This window comes from Gossypium hirsutum, chromosome A11, assembly GCF_007990345.1.
Source record: "Gossypium hirsutum isolate 1008001.06 chromosome A11, Gossypium_hirsutum_v2.1, whole genome shotgun sequence".
In the NCBI taxonomy this organism is placed as follows: domain Eukaryota; kingdom Viridiplantae; phylum Streptophyta; class Magnoliopsida; order Malvales; family Malvaceae; genus Gossypium; species Gossypium hirsutum.
Window position 1 is genome coordinate 26,616,133 of NC_053434.1, and position 21,054 is coordinate 26,637,186.

The following is a 21,054-nucleotide window of genomic DNA, read 5'->3' on the forward strand; positions in this document are numbered from 1 at the left end:
AAAATTGAAAATTGACCATTGTCTTATGATTAAAAAAAAGGCTACACAAACCTAAAAAGAAATAGGAAACTAAGTGTCAGTCTTTAAGACTCTTATGGTATTCAAACTGTAAATGGGCAAATTTGCCCGGGCCCACTAGAAACCCAAATATACAACAATAAATAAATATATATATTAAAAACCCAACAGATATTATAAACAGTCCTTTTTTACAGTCCATTACCCAAAACTAAATACAATGGGCCCGATGCCCCAAGTACCATATACAAACCCAAAACATAACCCAAGACCCAATTAAAATCTAATAGTTAAAACCTAACCCAATACCCCAGAGGCCCAAACGATAGCCCAACTACAAGAACAGGCCCAATAAACCCATATCCTTAACAGGTTTCAGAAACCCTAAGTCGTCCCCCTTCCTTGCGTCAAACGCTCAGTACCCTCCAGCAGCCATGCCCGCGCCTCCGTACGGCCCCCTGCGCACCTCCGTACGGTCTTCACGCACCACCCGTACCCGAGCGCCAGCACACCCACACCTGCAAAGAGACAAACAAGCAACAACAGCAAAGGGAAACAAAAAAAGAAAAACATTGTATTTTTTTTATTTTTCGTAAATTTTTCCTTTCCTTTTCGACTATAAAGCCAGAATTTCAGTCTTTGTAAAGGGTTACGCAACAAAAAAAACGAAATATCAGCGCATATTGTATGAATACAGAGACAATAGAAAGCAATCGAAAAAACTGAGAAGGTGATTTCCCTTCCCTTTTGAACTCTCGTTCTTCACTTATTTCAGTGGGCTTTTCTTCATCGTTTTATACTAAAAAAGGGAGAAGCGAAGCTTACCTGCGTTTGATGCCTTCAAACCCTTGCTTGCTTCGCCATGATCGAAATCGAGTGGCGATTCGGGGTTTATGAGCAAGACGCGTGAGTCTTTCGATTCGATGAAGCCTTGATTGATTCTCGAATGAGTCAAAAGGAGAGGCAGGAGAATAGGCCTTCGAAAGACCAGTGAACGGCGAAGGGTGAGGGCACCCTAGTTCTTTTTTTTCTCACCCTTTGAAGATGGCTGCAGACCCTTTTAGGGTTTCTTTCGGTGGTCATAAAGGGCTTCCAGACGTCATCGTTTTAAGCCAAACTAATGGCTCCAAAACGACTGCGTTCAAAGCTAGACCCGACCGACCCGATTCCTGACCCCGATGACCCGCGCGTTTTGGCGGTGAGGGTTTATTTTCAATGTTGGTCCCTCCCTTTTGCGATGTACTCAGATCAGCCTGTATTCTTGTTTCGTTTTTTTTAATTTACCCCTGTGATTTACACCTTTTTGCAATTGGCTCCGCGCCTAAGCGCAGCATTTTGGGATATGGTATATTACCAGTTTTAATCCCTAGCTGTTTTCACGTATAGATTATTAGTCCTTTTACTGCTATTGTTTTATTTTCGAATTGCCCCTGCTATTTTAGTTTAATTATTATTAAGTTTTCCTTTGTTTCATCCCCTTTTCTATTCTTAATAAACTATTTTGCCTTTTTTTAATCACTTTAATAATTGTTTCTTCATCATTTTAAACGTTTTTTTTATATTATTATCACATTTTGTAAGTTTAAATTATTTTATACTTATTTATATTAGTACACATATTCTATATGTATATATATATATTTCTAAATCTATACATTATATATATACATTTTCTTTACACAAAAGCATGTATTTTTATATTTTTACAAATAATTATTTTTAAAAAAAATAAATTATTATTTATACATATAATTTATAGAACCATTATGTTTTTTTTAAGACTATATCGTGTTATACATTATTATTATTATTATTATTTGTAATATATTTTACACATATTTTAAATTTTTCATACTATAAATCCTCATTTTTTTAACCAATATTATTTAATGTTTTGGTATGATATCCGATTAATACGTTCATTTTATAATACGTATCAAGTGTATATATCCCTAGTTTTTTTTATATAGATTTAAAGTATCTCAATTCATTAATTCGCATGTCGTATAAATTATTGGTTCATTAGATCGCCTTTGTTCCGACATCGTTTTATACTACTTTAACTTTTAAATTTTATTCTGTTAGCTTATTTTGTCGATTGTTCTATATTATAGCATATACATTGTCATCGCATGGTATTCATCCTGTTGATATGTCAATTATTATTACGCGATTGAAATTAGGTTAACTTAGATTAATTATATTTAATTGCTTGTTCTGCTAGTTGATTAATATTTTCATTCGTTAAGCATTAAATCTCGTATGTACATATTACCCCATTCATTGTTTTCCTTTTGATTTTTGAAATATGGTTCTAAAACCCAAGTTTTATTATTTAACTTTGTCTTATTTCAAATCGACTTAATACGTCTTAAGCTAGATTTATAATTATTCATTCAAAAATTCTTCAAAATGAAGACGAGATTCGATGTTTGACAATTCGCGGAATCGTGCCCTAACGTGTTGGGTGGCAATTTCGCGTTTGCTCAAAATAATCAAATGTCCCTTCAAGATTTCCCTCATGCCTTTTAAAAGAATTCTTTAAAACGAAAGCGAAATTCGATATTTTGCAATTCGCGGAATAGTGCCTTAACGTGTTGGGTTGTAATTTCGTGTTTGCTTAAAATGATCGAGTATCCCTTCAAAAATTCATTCATATATTTTAAAAAATTATTTAAAACGAAAGCAATATTCGGCGTTTGACAATTCGAGAATCATGCCCTATCGTGCTGGGTTGTGATTTCACGTTTGTTCAAAACGATCGAATATTCTTTCGTATTCTCACTCATGTTTTAAAAAATATAAATACTTAAAAACGAAGACGATATTTGATATTTGGTGTTTTGAGAATCGAGCCCTATCGTGCTGGGTTACGCTTTTTCACTTGCCCGAAATAATTGAATATCTCCTCGGAATTTCACGCGTATTTTATGAAGTAAGGCAATGGTCAATATTCGAAAATTCGAGGAATCGTACCCTACTGTGCTGGGTTTCGATTTTTCGTTGGACCAAACAGTTGGGCATCCTTTTGTTAATTTCAAAATTGTAGGCTTTCGGACGTCGAAACAAGAAGATTTTGGTAACCCACTCGGTTATTTAAACGTTATTGATAAGAACCACATTTCAAAAACATTTTTTAAGCTTTGACATAAGGACAATATTAAATCGGTTTGGTACCAATTTTGGGCGTAGTGAGGGTGCTAATCCTTCCTCATGCGTAACTGACTCCCAAACCCATTTTCTCACATTTTCGTAAGACCAAAATCGTGTTTTAATAAATCAAAAAATGTTTTATTAAACTCACTTCATATTTTAAGTGATCCGATCACACTAAAATAGAAGATCGGTGGCGACTCCATATTTCTATTTTCCAAAAAGTCGATTCCTCCGTTTTTTTATTAAAACAAAAATTTCGAAAATAAAAATTTTTAATTCGAGGGATGGTTTCGACAGCTTGGCGACTCCACTGGGGACTGAACTTGAGAGTCGAGCCATAAAAATCGATCATCTACTGTCCTTTTGTTAAAAGACCGAAAATTTATTTTAAAAATCATCTATCTTTTGATTGCATTTGATTGTATGATTGTTTTGGTGCGGGTCTTGTAGAATAGCATTACATTTCATTGCATGGCCACTGTGGTCACACCTTCTAAGTGGGAGTAAGAAACTACGCTTTCGTGAGGTTTTCACCTCCGCATGGGCTAGTGGATTGCTTCCGGGGTATATCCGTACCTATGATTTCGTGAGATTTTCATCTCCGCATGGTCATAGGGAAATGTATCCCCCGAACCGAACTCGATCTATATGAGCCTATAATGGGTGAGGATTGAGGAATCTGCTGGTTCGAGTACCCCTTTTCCTGGAACTAAACCACATATAGTGAACCTTAGGAACTATCCTTGGGTGGAGCCGCGTCGAGCCTTAGTACTTACCTGTATATGCGTTATAATCACCGTTTATGTGCTTGCATTCTATCGTTATTATTTGATACTAACCGATGTTTTGTTTTGATTGTCTTTTTTGCATGACATTGCATACTAAAGGAGGCGTTAATCTACATTCAATTACTAAGTTAGAAAATTTGACATGGAGAATGAATTTCTTAGTAAAGTTGAGGATAATGCGGCCGTTCATGCTTGGTCGGAAAGGCTATAATCTGAGAGAGGGGATAGCTTAGCAGAAGGGCATATATCGGAGCTACGGGATTTCACTCGCGCCAATGTAGTACAGAATGAGCTGCAAGAGTTGAGAGACATTTGGGCTAGTTGGGATGAAAGGATCAAGCAGTTGTTTTACCAAAGTTATGGTGATATATCCTACCTGCTAGACATTAGAGTGGATAAGCATTTGTTCCGAGCCTTGGTGCAGTTTTGAAATTCCGCATATAAGTGTTTCACCTTTGGAGAAGTGGATTTGGTACCTACTATAGAGGAATACACTACGCTGCTTAGGTGTCCAAAGATTCAGGTCCGAAAGACTTATGCCCGGGTTTTTAGTAGTCAGGCTTTCGTGAAGAAACTGATGAGCATTTCTGGGATGAGCGAGCCTTGGATCACCGCTCGGATTCAGCAAAAAGGAGATAGTAAATGTGTCTCTTGGGAGAATTTGCGAGATTTGATCTTGACTCATCCAGATAAAAGAAAGAGGGTCGATATATTTGCCTTAAGCATCTACGGATTAGTGATCTTTTCTAAGGCTTTGAGGCACGTGGACGAGGCGGTCATCGACTTGTTCGATCGCCTTGAGAAGGGAATCACTCCAGTACCAGCGATATTGGCAGAAACTTTCAGATCTTTGAGTTCATGTCGGAAGACGGGCGAGGGGCGATTTATTGGATATGCTCAACTATTGATGGTATGGTTTCATGGGCACTTTTGGAAGGTAGACAAGGTTTCCTACCGAGTCTTTTCCGAAGGTTATTCCCCTTTGAATGAAGAAGCAGCTATACAGAGGAGAGAGGATATCTCAGAGGAGAAATGGATGGATATTTTTCAAAACCTCAAGGAGGGGGATATCGAATGGAGAGCTTATTGGATGGTCCCTGACGAGATCATGTACCGATGTGGTAACTTCGATTGGGTGCAACTGTTAGGAATCTGGTGAGCAACCGGGTATACTCTGTTGATAGCCTTGAGGCAATATAAGTCGAGGCAGTTTGTACCCATGACCTACAGACTTGCTCAGAGTAAATTCTCTTTTAAGGGTGCTCATTATAAAAAGAGAGTTCGGAAGTTATCGGATGCTTGGAAGCAAACTTGTTGGATGAAAAGGTTAGCCGTTGGTTCCATGGTAACGCCCGAGTACAGCGAGTGGTTTAAGAAGAGGATTAATGACAATATTCCTAGGCCAAACTTAGAGAGTGCTCGACCTATCAGGGAACAATTACAAGTCGCCCCATCAGAATTGGAAATTATAAAGCAAGATTTCGAGAAAAAGAGTTTGGAGCTTGGGAAGAAGATCGAGCAATTGGAAGAAGAAAAAATGCACTTAAGGTTAGATGCTGATGTTCAGAGGTCAGAGGCTGAGAAGTGGAGAAAAGGAAAAACCAAGGCCGAAGAAGACCTATACAGCCTGAAGACGGACTACAAGAAGCTACGCCTATCTATGAGGACTGCGGGCTTAGGTAAGACTTCCGAACAATGGCGCCATGAAATTCAGGAAGAAAATGCCAATACCGACCGGTGGGAAAGAAAATTTTGAGAAGCTTAGGCACGAAACGAAGATTTGGAGAAGAGTCTATCGGAAAGTAGAAACGAGCGTGGTGAATTAAGGGCTAGAGTAACAGAACTCGAGAAGTCTCTGCATCAGTACCGAAATCGTAACACCGCAATAGAGCTGAGGGCAAGTTTGAGCAAGATAGAAGAAATGAAAGGAAGAATAGGAGAGTTAGAGGCATCAGTGCAGAACTGTGAGATGCGGATCCAGTTTTTCGAGGCAAACGAGGATCGTTGGAAAGAGCAGCTTCACCATGTGTAAGACCAAGTCAGAAACAGAGATTATCTTATAGGGGAAGCCATAACCCAAATTCGAGAGGTAGCCGACTACTTGCAGACTTTAGCGGTTCAGGCGGACACACTGAGAGTGAAATATGAGTTGGAGTCGGATCGCGGACAAGAGCTGGCCTCGTTGCTTAAAAAAATTAGGACTTTAAGTGTTAGAGCGAAATTTTATTTGTAACTCGACTTTATGTAAAAGATTTTATTTTCAAGTAAAACTTTCTAAGGGCAATTGAATCAAAAAATTGATGCCTCCTTTGCATTCATGCATTTGCATTTGTATCATATCATTATGCATAAAAGGCCATAAAAGTTTTCTAATTAATTAATTAAAAATTATTTTAGTAACCTGGAAACCAACGAAAACCAACCAATCACACACTCCTACGGTACAAGAAAAAAATCAATAGATAAGAGACTCGAGAAATTGGAACAGATGTAAAAAAGAAATACAAGAACAAATGCAGTCTCAGATGCAAGAGCAACTAGCCAAGATTCAGCGAGAGATGAAAGAGCAAATGATGGAGTCCCAGAGGGAAATAATGAGTCAGTTATCCCAGCTACTGTTGGGAGGAACGGATAAGGGAAAGGGCCCTATGGACAAAGTTGAAGAAACTAACGAGGATCCTTAATACCCCCTGGCTTCACTCCGACGCATGTACCGATGAAGCCCGAGATTAATTTACCGAAACCATCTGTCACGATCATGCCCCAACAGGTTCAGGCCAGAGCTTCAGCACCGATGAATTTCCAAACCGGCTCAGGCTCTAACTTTGTCAACAACCCAAACTATCCGCCCGTTCCTGACTTGGATGAAATTGCCGAAGAGGAAAAGGCGAGGATGGATTCGCAAAAAAAATTGGAAGAACGATGCAGATGGCTCGAGGAAAAATTCAAAGCCATGGAAAGCGCGGATCATCATCAAGGGGTTTATGCCAAGGACCTGAGTTTGGTCCCAGATTTAGTCCTTCCCCCCAAATTCAAAATGCCCGAATTTAAGAAATACAATGGAACGAGCTGCCCTGAAGCCCACATCACTATGTTCTACAGGCGAATGACGGGATATGTTAACAACGATCAGTTATTAATCCATTGCTTTCAAGATAGTCTGGTCGAGGCGGCGTCTAAGTGGTACAACCAATTAAGTCGCTCTAAGATTAACTCATGGAAGGACCTGGCCCAGGCCTTTATGAAGCAATACAATCACGTAACAGACATGACCCCTGACAGAATCACACTTCAGAATATGGAAAAAAATCAAATAAAAGCTTCAGGCAGTACGCACAAAGATGGAGGGAGGTGGCCATACAAGTTCAGCCACCACTTCTAGAAAATGAGACAACGATGCTCTTTATTAATACCTTGAAGGCTCCTTTTATCACTCATATATTGGGAAGCGCCACCAAGAGCTTTTCTGATATAGTAATGACGGGAGAAATGATCGAAAATGCTGTAAGGAGCGACAATATAGAAGCCGGAGAAAGTACCAGAAAGTCAGTCCCGAGGAAAAAAGACAATGAAGTGAACAATACGAGCACATCTAGCAAAGGTCAGCCTAAGTCATTCACCATAAATCAACCCAAGGCGGTGACCACCAATCAGCAAAGCTCTGTAAGACAAGAATCCAACGCGAGGGAGAACACAGAAAGACCACAATTCACCCCTATACCCATGACGTATAGGGAGTTATACCAGAACCTGTTCAACGCTCATGTGGTCTCCCTTTTCTACCTGAAGCCACTGCAGCCCCCGTATTCCAAATGGTATGACGCGAACACCCAATGTGAGTACCACGCGGGAATCACTGGGCACTCTATCGAAAACTGCACAACGTTTAAAAAATTAGTTGAAAGACTCATTAAGATGGGGATCGTGAGATTTGACGACTCAGCCACATCCAATATAGTGGGAAATCCGCTCCCCAATCATACCGACCAAGGAGTGAATGGGATATGTGAAGGCTTGAAGAAGAAGACCAAGTATGAGGTTACGGAAGTCAGGACTCCGTTGAGGCGAGTATGGATGGAGATGGTCAAGAGAGGATTGATCACGTTGGATTCGATGGAAGAACCTGAAGAAGAGAGAAACTACTATGAGTTTCACGATGAAGTGGGGCATGAAATCCAAGATTGCGTGGAGTTCAAGGCCCTAATACAAAACATGATGAATAATAAAGAAATGGAATTTTATGGAGAAGCCAAAAACCCCGTAGTGGGAGATATATGCGCATCAGAGGGAGAATTGACGGTACAAAACCGAACACCTAACTATCCTATGGTGATCATTTCGAGACCCAAAAATAATAAAGCTAGAGTACAAATGCCACCGAGGGTCATAATCCAAAGACCTGCAGTCTTCCCTTACAAAGACAGCAAAAAGGTCCTATGAAATTATGATTGCAGTGTGATGACGCCGAGAAAGGAGAGCCCGATTGACGCTTCAAGAGGGGATCAGGACAAGGGATCCTATACACGTAGCGGGAGACGTTACGATACGGCAAATGAGGAGGCACAACCCATGAATGGAAAAGCCCAGATGGTCGAGAAAACGAAAGGAAAAGCAACCGAACCTGTTAACGAGCCAGTTAACGAAGAGGAGGCCAAGGAGTTTTTAAAATTCTTAAAGCATAGTGAATGCAGTGTGGTGGAACAGCTACGCAAACCACCAGCCCGCATTTCAGTGCTGGCCTTGCTTCTGAGCTCGAAAGTCCATCGCAGCGCGCTAATGAAGGTCTTGAATGAAACGTGTGTTTCTAATGATATCTCCGTTAACAAGTTGGACCGCTTGGTTAACAACATCAGTGCCGATAACTATATCTTCTTTAATGACGATGAGATACCACCCGGGGGCATGGGGTCGACCAAAGCTCTGCATATCACCACACGCTGTAAAGAGTATACGCTGCCAGGCGTATTAATTGACAATGGATCCGCCCTGAACGTCCTGTCATTGACCATGCTGAATAGATTACCTATAGACAGCTCTCACATGAAGGAGTGCCAGAACATCGTGAAGGCATTCGATGGCACGGAGAGAAGGGTGATGGGCAGAATCGAGGTACCCCTTCAGATTGGGCTAAACACATATGAGGTGGATTTCCTTGTAATGGACATCAAACTCTCATATAATTGCTTATTGGGGAGGCCCTGGATACATTCAGCTGGGGCAGTGCCTTCCTCGTTGCATCAAAAATTGAAGCTAGTGTCGGAGGGAAGGTTGATAACGATTAAGGCTGAAGAAGATACTATTGCAACTGTGAGCAATAATGCACCCTATTTGGAGACAGATGACGAAGCAATCGAATGCTTATTTTGATCTTTGAAATTTGTTAACGCAACGTTCATCGCCGAGGAAAGCAAAATTTTGGTGCTGAAATTGTCCAAAACTACGAGGATGAGCCTCCAGCTGACATTTGGAAAAGGGGCCCTACCCGGAAAAGGACTTGGGAGACATCTACAAGGAAGAACTGAAACACCAATGCTGAAAGACAAGAGAGACCGCTTCGGCTTAGGATTTAAGCCGGATGCGAAACAAAGGAGAAGGGAGCTGGAAAAGAAGTAGGAAAGAAGGAGAGCTAGATTAACGGGGAAGGAAATCAAGTGGGAACCAATGATATTCCCCCATATATCGAAAACATTTGTGTCCGGAGGAATCATCCATCCCGAAAGAGACACATCAATGATGGGAGCTATAGAAAAAAGCCTGAAAAGTTTGGACATCAACGTCATGTACGAAGAGGAGACCGGAAGAGAAAGTTTCTCAGACATTGGCCCTTACACACCTAGAAGTGTTCTGGACAACTGGACTGCGGAAGAGATCCCTGTAGTTTTTAGAACGAATACAGAGTAATGTCCAAAACACACTTATTGCTCTAGGCCTAGGAGTGATAAGAATCTATTGTGAAATAGGCTGATGTTTAAAAACGATATTTCAATAAAATGCACGGTTATTATCATTTTTGAGCAGATGTTATCTCGTCCTTTCAATTTCATTCATAACCATACAAATGATTACTTTCAAATTCTTTTATTCTTGAAACATTCTTTTAAATACTCTTTCATTCGTAATTCATAATCATATCACGCAAATAAACGTTTCAAATTCTTTTGATTCTTTGTATCTGCCTTCGTCCTCATAACAGGTCTCCAGATATTAATGATACGAGTGACACTGCTAGCGACTCAGAATTTTCTTTCGAGAAAGATGTGTGTATGGATGATTCTCAGGATTTTGAAGATGACCAAGGCTATAACCTATCTCCTGATTTGCTGAGGATGGTAGAACAAGACAAGAAACAAATCTTACCTCACAAAGAATTAGTTGAAATTGTGAGTTTAGGAGAAGGACAAGATGTGAAGATCGGAACATGTATCACTATGGAGATGAAGCGAGACCTCATTGAATTACTTCAAGAATTCAAAGATGTCTTCGCATGGTCATACCAAGATATGCCCGAGTTGGACACTGACATCGTGGTGCATCGACTCCCCATAAAAGAAGAGTATAAGCCAGTTCAGTAAAAACTCCAAAGAATGAGGCCCGATGTCTTGCTAAAAATAAAGGAAGAGGTCCGAAAGCAGTTTGACGCTGGATTTCTGAATGTGGTAAAATACGCAGATTGGGTAGCCAACATCGTCCCTATCCTTAATAAAGATGGAAAAGTGCGAATGTGTGTGGACTACAGAGATTTGAATAAAGCCAGCCCAAAAGACAATTTCCCACTACCTCATATCGACACCCTAGTGGAAATACGGCGGGACATTCACTGTTTTCATTCATGGATGGTTTCTCGGGATACAACCAGATCAAGATGCATCCTGAAGATATGGAGAAAACCACGTTTGTAACCATGTGGGGCACGTTCTGTTACAAGGTGATGTCATTTGGACTGAAGAATGCGAGGCCAACTTATCAAATAGCCATGGTAACCCTTTTTCACGACATGATGTATAAAGAAATCGAGGTCTATGTTGATGACATGATAGCTAAGTCCCGAATAGAGAAGGAGCACATACAAGTCCTGAGAAAACTATTCTTAAGGTTGAGGAAGTTCCAGCTAAAACTCAACCCAGCCAAATGTACCTTCAGAGTTAAGTCTGGAAAGTTGCTCAGATTCGTGGTTAGTGAGAAAGGGATTGAGATCGATCCAGACAAAGTTAAAGCCATACAAGAGCTATCCCGTCGCGAACTCAGAAAGAAGTTCGAGGCTTTTTAGGAAGATTAAATTACATTGCTCAGTTCATTTCACAACTGACCGAGAAATGTGACCCTGTCTTTCGCCTCCTTAAGAAACGTAACCTAGGTGAATGGGATGAAGAATGCCAAAGGGCTTTCGACAAGGTCAAACAGTACTTATCCAACGCCCCGATGCTGATGCCACCTAATCCCGATAAGCCGTTGATACTGTACTTGGCAGTATTTGAGAATTCCATGGGGTGCGTATTGGGTCAACATGACGAGTCGGGGGGGAAAGAAAAAGCCATTTACTATCCTAGTAAAAAGTTCACAGAATGTGAGACAAGGTACCCGTCAATAGAGAAGTTGTGTTGTGCCCTAATTTGGACAACCTGAAGGCTGAGGCAGTATATGTTGTATCACACCACTTGGCTCATATCAAAATTGGACCCTTTAAAGTACATGATGGAGTCAACAGCCTTGAATGGAAGGATGGCCCGATGGCAGATTCTGCTTTCTGAATTCGACATAGACTATGTGAACTAGAAAGCAGTAAAAGAAAGTGCAATAGCCATAGAACGCAAGATTAGAGTGCTAGAGGTGTATAGGGATTCCGTGCTAGTGATTTATCAACTCAATGGAGAATGGGAAACCAAAGACCTTAAGTTGATCGACTATCGAAAACTGGTCCTTGAATTGGTTAAAGAGTTTGATGACATCACCTTCCACTACCTTCCACGAGACGAAAATCAGATGGCTGATGCTTTGACTACTTTAGCCTCCATGATCAAGGTAAACAAACAAGAAGATGTAAACCTATCCGGATGAGCATTTATGAAATTTCGGCCCACTGTTACAATATTGGAGAAGTTGAGGAAAGAGATAATCACCCTTGGTATCACGATATATTGCAATACGTGAAAAATTGTGCATACCCGGACCAGGCAAGCGAGAATGACAAAAGAACGCTAAGAAGACTGGCCATCGACTATGTCTTAGATGGGGATATATTATACAAAAGAAGAAAGGATCAAGTGCTACTAAGATGTGTAGATGCTGTAGAGGCTAAGAAAATCTTGGAAGAAGTCCATAAAGGCGTTTGTGGGACACATGCTAACGGCTTTACAATGGCCAGGAAAATTATGAGATTCGGGTACTATTGGTCCACCATGGAAGGAGACTGTATCAATTACGCTAAGAGATGTCACAAGTGCCAAATCTACGGAGACAAAATTCATGTGCCTCCTTCACCGCTGCATGTCATGGTTTCTCCATGGCCATTCTCTATGTGGGGCATGGATGTGATTGGACCGATATCGCCGAAAGCTTCCAATAGGCATCGGTTCATCTTCGTGGTTATCGACTACTTCACCAAGTGGGTAGAAGCCGCTTCGTATGCTAGTGTGACCAAGTCGGCAGTGAGCAAGTTTCTAAAAAAAGAGATTATATGTCGATATGGAATGCAGGAGAAGATTATATCTGACAATGCATTAAACTTGAACAATAGTACGATAGCAGAAGTCTGCAGTCAATTCAAGATCAGACATCACAACTCGTCGCTGTATCGCCCGAAGATGAATGGGGCAGTGGAAGCGGCCAATAAAAACATTAAGAAGATTATAGGAAAGATGACCGAAACCTACAGAGACTGGCATGAGAAGTTACCATTTGCCCTCTTTGCTTATCGAACGTCAGTCAGAACTTCAACCGGGGCAACCCCTTTCTCCCTGGTCTACAGAATAGAAGCAGTGTTGCCAATCAAAGTCGAGATCCCGTCTCTTCGAGTGTTGTCGGAGTTAAAGTTAGAAGAAGCCGAGTGGATGCAGTCTCTATATGATCAATTAAACCTAATTGAGGAAAAGAGGTTAAGAGCTATCTGTCATGGTCAGATGTACCAAAAGCGAATGATGCGGGCTTATGACAAAAAGGTTCGCCCTAGAGAATTCCACAAATGAGACTTGGTTTTGAAAAATATCCTTTCCATACAGAAAGACTTTCGAGGGAAATGGATGCCTAATTGGGAAGGGCCTTACGTGGTGAAGAAAGCTTTCTCTGGAAGAGCATTGATTTTAGCCGAGATGGACGGTAGAAACTTGCCCAACCTGTAAACTCGGATTCGGTCAAGAAGTATTTTACCTGAAGAAAGAGAGGCCAGAGTGAAAACCCACAAAGGGCGCTCTGAAATCTAAAAAAAAAGAAGAAGAAGAAGAAGGAGAGGCCAAGGTGAAAACCCGCAAAGGGCACTTTGGAACCAAAGGGGTTTTTGAGTTGAAAACCCGAAAATAGGCAGCTCAAATTTTGAATATGGGGCATATGGTAGTTTTGTACTTCCAAAATCAACAAGACAGAAAAACAGTACACCTTGGAGCATCAACAAAATGCGCAGGATCTCTTGAATACACATTTGGTTCAAAGGAACCTCTAAGAAATTAGAATAGTGAAACTCGTGCTGCGATATCTGGGGTATCTTTTTCTCATTTTTCACACCTTACCAGATTCGTTATCCTATGTATTCACATCAAACTTTGCTTAATAAAATGCCATTTGTCCATTATGATAATCACTTTCGAGCATTTTGTTGAAATCGAAATTTTTGAACATGTAATATCTACACACAAGATGTTATGCATATTACTCTAGAAAAGTCTCTAAATAGTGCAAGGACCTGAAACAGAGCCACTAGTCAGAACTATCCAGGTTCAAAGTTGGAAAACATTGGAAAAAGAATAGTCCAAATTAGGACTATTTCTTTGAATTACCTGGCAAGAGATAGTGGCTAAGCAGGAAGACGCGATAGCACATCAATGATAGAACCCAGACGAATTATGAGCAATGATACCTCAAGCATTTAAAAAAGAATCACTCATAACACTTCTACATTCATAATCATTCATTTAGTAAGGAGCACTTGATTAATTTCGATCATGGCATTCTAATTGTTTGACATAAACACCACATCTAGTTAGGGACACTTGATTCATCTCGATCATAGCATCCTAGTTTTTTGACATACACAGTTACAGAAAACCCATTCGACACATCATGTCTTTAGAAGACAGTGTGGCGACGTTGGCAAAGCCTGCAGATTTGGCATCTCTGTATTGGCGGAGAGTAAATCGAAGATAGCAGATTTGGCATCTCTGTATTAGCGGAGAGCAGATCGAATATAGCAGATTTGGCATCTCTATATTGGCGGAGAACAGATCGAAGATAGCAGATTTGGCGTCTCTGTATTGGCGGAGGGCAGATCGAAGATAACAGATTTGGCATCTCTGTATTGGCGGAGAGCAGATCGAAGATAGCAGATTTGGTGTCTCTGTATTGTCAGAGAGCAGATCGAAAATAGCAGATTTGGCATCTCTGTATTGGCGGAGAGCAGATCGAAGATAGCAGATTTGGCACCTCTATATTGGCGGAGAGCAGATCAAGGATAGCAGATTTAGTGTCTCTGTATTGTCAGAGAGCAGATCGAAGATAGCAGATTTGGCGTTTCTGTATTAGCGGAGAGCAGATCGAAGATAGCAGATTTGGCATCTCTGTATTGGCGGAGAGCAGATCGAAGATAGCAGATTTGGTGTCTCTGTATTGTCAGAGAGCAGATCGAAGATAGCAGATTTGGCGTCTCTGTATTGGCAGAAAGCAGATTAAAGATAGCAGATTTGGCATCTCTGTATTGGCGAAGAGTAGATTGAAGATAGCAGATTTGGCGTCTCTGTATTATCAGAGAGTGGATCGAACATAGTAGATTTGGCATCTCTGTGTTGGCAGAGAGCAGATCGGAAATAACAGATGGGTGCTCCCGAGTTCTCAAGAAACGAGTTGAGGATAGGCAATTTGACACTCCTGAAGACATCAGAATACCTTTGGGGAAGAAGAGGATCAAGATTTTGAGACTTAGCCAGACCGGGCAAATTTGGTCCTTTTTATAGTCTTTGCTCTATTTTCATTACACGACAATGAGCAAAGAGGGACAGCTGTAAATGGGCAAATTTGCCCGGGCCCACTAGAAACCCAAATATACAACAATAAATAAATATATATATTAAAAACCCAACAGATATTATAAACAGTCCTTTTTTACAGTTCATTATCTAAAACTAAATACAATGGGCCCAATGCCCCAAGTACCATATACAAACCCAAAACATAACCCAAGACCCAATTAAAATCTAATAGCTCAAACCTAACCCAATACCCCAGAGGCCCAAACGATAGCCCAACTACAAGAACAGACCCAATAAACCCATATCCTTAACAGGTTTCAGAAACCCTAAGTCGTCCCCCTTCCTTGCACCATACGCTCAGTACCCTCCAGCAGCCATGCCCGCGCCTCGGTACGGCCCCCTACGCACCTCCGTACGGCCTTCACTCACCACCCGTACCCGAGCGCCAGCACACCCACACATGCAAAGAGACAAACAAGCAACAACAGCAAAGGGAAACAAAAAAAGAAAAACATTGTATTTTTTTTATTTTTCGTAAATTTTTCCTCTTTCTTTTTCGACTATAAAGCCAGAATTTCAGTCTTTGTAAAGGGTTACGCAACAAAAAAATGAAATATCAACGCATATTGTATGAATACAGAGACAATAGAAAGCAATCGAAAAAACTGAGAAGGTGATTTCCCTTCCCTTTTGAACTCTCTGTTCTTCACTTATTTCAGTGGGCTTTTCTTTATCGTTTTATACTAAAAAAGGGAAAGCGAAGCTTACCTGCGTTTGATGCCTTCGAACCCTTGCTTGCTTCGCCATGATCGAAATCGAGTGGCGATTCGGGGTTTATGAGCAAGACACGTGAGTCTTTCGATTCGATGAAACCTTGATTGATTCTCGAATGAGTCAAAAAGAGAGGTAGGAGAACAGGCCTTCGAAAGACCAGTGAACGGCGAAGGGTGAGGGCACCCTAGTTCTTTTTTTTCTCACCCTTTGAAGATGGCTGCAGACCCTTTTAGGGTTTCTTTCGGTGGTCATAAAGGGCTTCCAGACGTCATCGTTTTAAGCCAAACTAATGGCTCCAAAATGACTGCGTTCAAAGCTAGACCCGACCGACCCGATTCCTGACCCCGATGACCCGCGCGTTTTGGCGGTGAGGGTTTATTTTCAATGTTGGTCCCTCCCTTTTGCGATGTACTCAGATCAACCTGTATTCTTGTCTCGTTTTTTTAATTTACCCCTGTGATTTACACCCTTTTGCAATTGGATCCGCGCCCAAGCGCAGCATTTTGGGATATGGTATATTACCAGTTTTAATCCCTAACTGTTTTCACGTATAGATTATTAGTCCTTTTACTGCTATTGTTTTATTTACGAATTGTCCCTGCTATTTTAGTTTAATTATTATTAAGTTTTCCTTTGTTTCATCCCCTTTTCTATTCTTAATAAACTATTCTTAATAAACTCTCAACGACCGCATCAAATTTTGGCGCCGTTGCCAGGGACCGGCAACATACTGATCTTGTTTTTCTTTGTTTTCTATGACTAGATCTTCTCCAGGTACTCTTGCGTTCGACTTAGAAATCGAAAAGACTACGAAAGCTAATCGAAAGGAAACAAAACTAAGGAAAAAGCAGTCAGTGGTGGTTGGAACTCAAAGCAATCCACCGCTAGAAATTAGAATCGACGACGAAGTAGAGTCTAGGGTTAACGAAAACCCTACTCAATCGTTAGAAAGTAAAGAAGAAGAAGTCGATTCCCCTGAAGAAGTGCTGAACACTAGGGTTGACGAAAACCCTAATTTAACACCTCAACTTATGGCTCAGACAATTCGGCAACTGGCCAAAGCGCCGACAGAACAACCGCCACTATGCATCGCGTATCCTACTATGGATACTGATTTTGAATTAAAGTCAGGCTTGATTCAGGTACTGCCAACTTTCTGTGGGTTACAAAATGAAAACCCCCACAAGCATTTAAAAGAATTTCATATGGTTTGTTTGAGTATGAAACCTCAGGGGGTAATGAGGATCAAATTAAATTGCGCGCTTTCCCTTTTTCCCTAGCAGATTCAGCCAAGGAATGGTTATTTTATTTACCTCTTGGATCTATTACAACTTGGGCTGATCTATCTCGTTTATTCCTTAACAGGTTTTTCCCTGCATCACGAGCGGCTGAGTTAAGAAGAGAAATCGTGGGCATAAGGCAAAAAGATGCAGAGACTCTATACGACTATTGGGAGCGATTTAAGAAGTTGTGTGCAAGTTGCCCACAACACTGTATAACGGAATAGTCTTTGCTCCAGTACTTTTATGAAGGCTTGAAACCCATGGAGATGAATATGGTAGATGCCGTGAGTGGAGGAGCGTTAGTCAACATGACTCCACAACAAGCAAGGGACTTAATCTCCACAATGGCTGTAAATTCCCAGCAATTTCGAGCCAATTCTGAACCCCCTAGAAGGGTTCACCAGCTAAGTAATTCTACCATTAAAGATAGACTTGATAGACTTACTAATATTGTGAATTCCCTTGTTACAGAAAAATCAAAACCAGCCCGAGTATGTAGAATATGTGCTACACCTGAACATACGACTGATGCGTGCCCTAGTCTGTGTGACGATCCTATGGTCCATTTAGATGCTGTGGGAAATTTTCCTGGGCCACCACAAAGACGATACGACCCTTACGCCAATACCTGCAACGGAGGATGGAGGGACCACCCTAATTTTAGTTATGGGACTAATCCACGATATAACCAGCCATACCAAAATCAAGCCCCACAACAGTCGCAAGATTCAGGTAATTCTTTAGAAACTTTGGTCAATAAATTAGCAACTAATGTCCTTGATTTTCAACAGCAAACTCTCAATTTCCAAAGAGAAATGAAGGGTTTTCAGCAGAAAACTGAAACATCCATAAGAGAGTTGACCACATCAATTGAGAAATTAAACTCTCAAGGGAAACTGCCATCACAAACAGAACCAAACCCGAGGCAGAATGCGAATGCAGTAACGTTACGAAGCGGAAAGATCCTAGAACCAGTTCCTGGCAAGAATCTTGGTCAAGAAATCGCCCAGGAAACTCCAGGAAACGACGAACAGATCCGAGCGAAACCCTCACTGCCGAAAATCCAACCTCCATTCCCAGGACGATTAAATCAGTGTCAAAAAAGTAAGGAAGACAAGGAGATCCTCGAAACATTCAGGAATGTTGAGATCAACTTACCACTGTTAGATGCCATTAGACAGATTCCGCGGTATGCCAAGTTCCTCAAAGAACTTTGCACCAACAAACGAAAACTAATAGGTAATGAAAAGGTAAGTGTTGGTGAGAATGTTTCGACAGTTCTACAGCGAAAAATGCCGGTTAAATGCAAAGATAGGGGTATGTTCGTTATTCCATGCAAAATTGGCCATTTGGGAATTAAGAAGGCTATGTGTGATCTAGGGGCCTCAATAAATGTAATGCCTTATTCTATTTATGAATCACTTAACGCGGGTTTTTTGACAAAGACAGGTGTTATTATTCAATTGGCAGACAGGTCTATTGTGCATCCCGAAGGAGTCCTCGAGGACGTCTTGGTAAAAGTTAATAAACTTATTTTCCCTGCAGATTTCTACGTAATTAAGATGGAGAAGGACAACACTGCTGGATCTTCAGACCTCCTGTTGGGCCGACCCTTCCTTAGTACTGGTAGTAGCAAGATCGATGTCCGAAGCGGCACTCTTACGATGGAATTTGATGGGGAGATTGTGAAATTCAATGTTTACGATGCCATTAGCCATTCAAACGAAATCTTGAGCGTAAACTGCGTCGACCTGATTGACTCATTAGTGGACGAGACTTTTGAGTCAACTTATGAAGACGAATCTGAATATAGATATGATGATTATGAATTTGTTAAGACATTATTATCACCATCAGAAACTAAACTTCTACCTTCTGTTGTGCAGGCTCCAGATTTGGAATTGAAACCACTTCCCGCGCATCTCAAGTATGCATTTTTAGGAAAAGGTAGTACATTACCCATTATAATTTCAAAAAAACTCTCTAAACTCGAGGAGGAAAGTTTGATCCAGGTACTAAAGAGTCATAAGGAGGCAATTGGCTGGACCATTGCTGACTTGAAGGGGATAAGCCCCTTGACATGCACCCATAAGATTTACTTGGAGGAGAACACGAAACCAAGAAGAGAGGCACAAAGACGCTTAAACCCGAATATGATGGAGGTGGTGAAAAAAAAAATAATTAAGCTGCTGGATGCTGACATCATTTTCCCCATTTCTGACAGCAGATGGGTAAGTCCGGTACAAGCCGTGCCCAAAAAAACGGGCGTGAAGTAAAGAAAAATGCTGAGGGCGACTTAGTACCGGTCCGAGTACAGAACGGGTGGCGTGTTTGCATCGATTACAGAAAGTTGAACGCTTATACTAGAAAAGATCATTTTCCTCTTCCTTTTATAGATCAAATGCTTGAACGTTTAGCTGGTAAAACTCACTTTTGTTGTCTTGATGGATATTCAGGTTTCTTCCAGATCCCTGTTGCGCCAGAAGACCAGGAAAAAACCACTTTTACATGCCCGTTCGGCACGTTTGCATACAGGAGGATGCCATTTGGACTTTGCAACGCACCAGCTACCTTTCAGAGATGCATGATGAGTATATTTTCTGAATATGTAGAAAAAATTATTGAAGTTTTTATGGATGATTTTACCGTGTATGGAAACTGTTTTATTGAATGCCTTGAAAACCTTACGATAATTTTGAACAGGTGCATAGAATTTAATCTTGTCTTGAATTATGAAAAGTTTCATTTTATGGTAGACAAAGGTTTGATTCTAGGTCATATAGTCTCATCTAAGGGAATTAAGGTTGATAAGGCCAAAATTGACATTATAAATTCTTTGCCATATCCCTTTACTGTTAGAGAGATACGTTCTTTTCTTGGCCATGCAGGATTTTACAGGCATTTTATAAAAAAACTTCTCAAAAATAGCTGAACCATTGTGCGAGCTGTTGCAGAAAGACAAAAAATTTGAGTTTGACTCAAAATGCAAGGAGGCTTTTGATACACTTAAGCAAAAGTTGGTAACCGCCCCTATAGTACAAGCACCAGACTGGAACTATCCCTTTGAAATTATGTGCGGTGCAAGCGAACGTAGCGTGGGAGCCGTATTGGGACAAAAGATAGCGAAAGAGCCTCATGTCATCTGTTACGCCTCAAAGACCCTAGATGCTGCACAAAGCAACTACACAACCACAGAAAAAGAACTTTTAACTATTGTGTTTGCTTTAGATAAATTTCGATCATATTTACTGGGATCTAAGGTGATTATTTTTTCTGACCATGCAGCTCTTAGGTACTTAATCGCAAAAAAGGAAGTAAAGCCAAGGCTCATTAGGTGGATTTTACTGCTCCAAGAATTTGACATCGAGATTCGTGACAAAAAGGGGTGTGAAAACCTGGTGGCCGACCACTTGAGTAGGATAAAAGCTCCATTTGATGATGATCCCATAAAGGATGAGTTCCCCGACGAAAGCTTATTCTCAACCGAGGCTTACTATCCGTGGTATGCAGACATAGTTATTCTCTTAACCACGGGATTGCTGCCCACTGAGTTAGCTCAATCCGTAAAAAACAAGCTTATACGAGAAGCTCGGTATTACATATGAGACGATCCATACTTGTGGAAACATTGCTCAGATCAGATAATACGACGATGTGTTCCAGAAACTGAGGTAACCTCTATCCTTACTTTTTGTCACACGGAAGCTTGTGGAGGTCACTTTGGCCCTAAGCGGACAGCTCACAAGGTATTGGAGTGTGGGCTATATTGGCCTACAATCTTTCGCGACGCGTTTAACTTCTGTAAGTCTTGCGATAAATGTCAGCATACAGGTAATATCACTAGACAAAATCAAATGCCCCTAT

The 21,054-nt window shown here is 40.8% G+C and overlaps 1 long non-coding RNA gene across 1 annotated transcript; it reads right to left on the reverse strand.

The window, feature by feature from the left end:
* Window positions 1–76: 76 nt before the first annotated feature.
* On the reverse strand, window positions 77–1,101 carry LOC107901310 (uncharacterized). The gene is made up of 2 exons (XR_001685222.2): window positions 844–1,101; window positions 77–536 (listed from the first exon to the last, which is right to left on the reverse strand). It is a non-coding gene; the product is annotated as an uncharacterized lncRNA (long non-coding RNA).
* Window positions 1,102–21,054: the final 19,953 nt, after the last annotated feature.